This window comes from Hevea brasiliensis, unplaced genomic scaffold (genome assembly GCF_030052815.1).
Source record: "Hevea brasiliensis isolate MT/VB/25A 57/8 unplaced genomic scaffold, ASM3005281v1 Scaf283, whole genome shotgun sequence".
In the NCBI taxonomy this organism is placed as follows: domain Eukaryota; kingdom Viridiplantae; phylum Streptophyta; class Magnoliopsida; order Malpighiales; family Euphorbiaceae; genus Hevea; species Hevea brasiliensis.
In genome coordinates this window covers 109449-112169 of record NW_026614788.1, presented here as the reverse complement: position 1 = coordinate 112169, position 2721 = coordinate 109449, and the positions used below count along the sequence as shown (strand labels likewise).

Below are 2721 nucleotides of genomic sequence, written 5' to 3'. Positions count from 1 at the left end.
GTTAACTTACTGCAGTAGACCTCCTCACCCAGCACTTAACCCATATAAAACCTCCTTTATCTATTTTCTTTCCATAAGGAGGAATGGAGGCATTTTTTGGCAAGAAAGAGAGGAGCACGTGAAGCATTTTTGCAAAGCAGTGAGGCTCTTCTCGCACTTTCCAAGAGTGACTTTATCGGCATTCTTCCGGTTTTCTATTCCTTAACTTAGATTTCCATTATTTCTTCATTTATACACTTGGGTTTGTCTTGAAACTATGATTTGTGAGTAGTTATTTGAGATTCTAGAGATGGGTTTGTAAATATTGCTTTGTATTGTGGTTTTGAACTGATTTAGTCATTTAAATGAGGTTTGTTACATTTTGATTTATTGCTTGTGAGCTTGTTGCCTTGCTTGATGAATGGGCCCTCATTAAGTTAAGCTTTAATCCTTAATAGATGGACTGAAAAGTGAATATTTGGGATAGATAATCTTGCAATAAACTTAGTTTTCTTGGTGTTAGAGATAAGCTAAGAGGATTAAGGGGATTTCCAAAAATCAATTAGAGCTTTAATTGGGTTTTTGTTAGGTTTGAAATACCGTGAAAACAGGGTTTGATTTAATGAAAACCAACTTTGAAATGCTTGAAAAAGGTTTCAAAAATTTAAGAATTGATTTCCCTCAAAATTGCAATTCTCATGTGTTTGGCTAAATTAGGGATAAACCATATGCAAACAATATGGAAAATCCAATCTCTAGAATCACTTTAATTTTTATTGAATTTAGATTTAAATCCTCCAAATTTCATAATAGCAATTTCAATTTAAATTTTGGTAATCTAGTTTAATTAATTTAGTTAATTGTTTGATTTAGTTTAAATTTCTCAAATACCAATCTTAAATTTTAAAATTTCATTTTATATCTTTAAATTTTGCCATTCTAATTAGCTTATCCTTTTATTTCCAATTTAAGCACAATTCCCTGTAGGATCGATATCATTTTTTTAAAACTATACTACTGTGGCTCGTGCACTTGCGGATACACAACATCAAGTTTTTGGCACCGTTGCGGGGGAGTTGTTTGTTTTTTAAGTTGGATTTTAATTGTTTTAAGCTAATTAGAATTCTTATTTTATTTTATTTTCACTGCTATTCCTTGTGTTTTTCAGGTACTTTTCTTGTTTATGAGACGATCGAAAAGCACAAGTGATACTGAATTGTTGTTCAACCCTGAAATTGAAAAATTCTGTCGAGCCAACAAAAAGGAATACAAGAGAAGAAAAGAAGCAGAAAAAGAAGAACAACAAAGATTTGAGCAAGAGGAGACAATTGAAAATATGGAGAATCAAAATAGAGCTATTGGTGGAAACAATGGTGGAAATGAGCACAATAGGCAAAATAAAGTGGTTAATCAAAATGATCCTCAAAGAAGATCCATGTTAGATTATGCTTTTCCTAGATGTGCAGATGTGAGAGATAACAGACCTATCATTGGATCTAATCAAATTGAGTTAAAGACTGGTCTCATTCAAATGGTTCAGAATTCTCAATTTGGAGGTAGTCCACTTGAAAATCCTCATTCTCATTTGAAGAAATTTTTGATGATATGTGGTACACAAAGACAACCTGGAGTTTCAGATGAAGTGATTCGGCTCACCTTATTTCCATTATCTCTTCGAGATTCAGCATTGGAGTGGTATGACTCACTTCCACAAGCTATTATAGCTACTTGGGAGCAGCTATCTCAAGCTTTTCTATCTCAGTTTTTCCCACCTGGGAAGACCACTCATTTGAGGAATTTGATGGTAGCTTTTAAGCCAAGGGATGATGAAACTTTGTATGAATCTTGGATGAAATTTAAGGAGCTTGAAAGGCAATGTCCTCATCATGAAATACCAAAATGGATGATTGTTCAGAATTTCTACACCAGAGTTACTCTAGCCATAAGAAACACAATTGATTCACAAACAGGAGGAGATTTCATGAGAATGACAAGTGAAGAATGCTATGATTTATTAGAGAAGATTGCTCATAATACCCATTTGTGGGGAAATCCTAGAGCACTTGAGCCAAAGAAGGCTGGGATTTATGAACTTGACTCAGTTAGCTACATGAATGCAAGATTTGATCAGTTGACTCAACTTCTTAGTGATTTTTGCATGAAGGCAACAACCTCAACTCCTACAACTATGCAACAAGTTGCCTACACAGATGGAACCCAAAGTTGTGGAGTTGATTACTCTTCTTATGGTGATGATTATTTGCAAGAACAAGCTGCTTATGCAGGAGGTTATCAACAGAAACCTATGGGAAATTCTTACTCTAATGTGAACAACTCAACATGGAGACCACAAGCAACTTTTGCTCAACAAGGTCAAAGCTCAAACTATGCTCATAACCAGCAGTATATGCAGCAGAATAAGCCTCAATTTCAGCCTCAATTTCAGCCCACAAGGCAGCCACAACCTGGATATCAAGCAAGAGCACAACAATCCCTTCCACCTCATGAACCGAAGCCAACCTTGGAAAGCATGATGGAAAAATTTTTTGCTGAACAAAGCAAGATGAATAGCAAATTGGAGGAAGAAATGCAACACATGAGACAAACCATGGATCAATTACAAGTCCACAACCGCATGTTGGAGACTCAATTGGCTCAACAAGCAAGCTCATCGGGAAGTAAATCCTATGGCAAACTATCTAGCCAACTACAAAACCCTCATGAACAATGTAAGGTTGTGAC

At 35.4% G+C, this 2721-nt stretch overlaps 1 non-coding gene across 1 annotated transcript; it reads right to left on the bottom strand.

Moving 5' to 3' along the window:
- Positions 1-1765: 1765 nt before the first annotated feature.
- Positions 1766-1872, bottom strand: LOC131176938 (small nucleolar RNA R71). Its single transcript, XR_009146738.1, has one exon. It is a non-coding gene; the product is annotated as a small nucleolar RNA R71 (small nucleolar RNA).
- Positions 1873-2721: the final 849 nt, after the last annotated feature.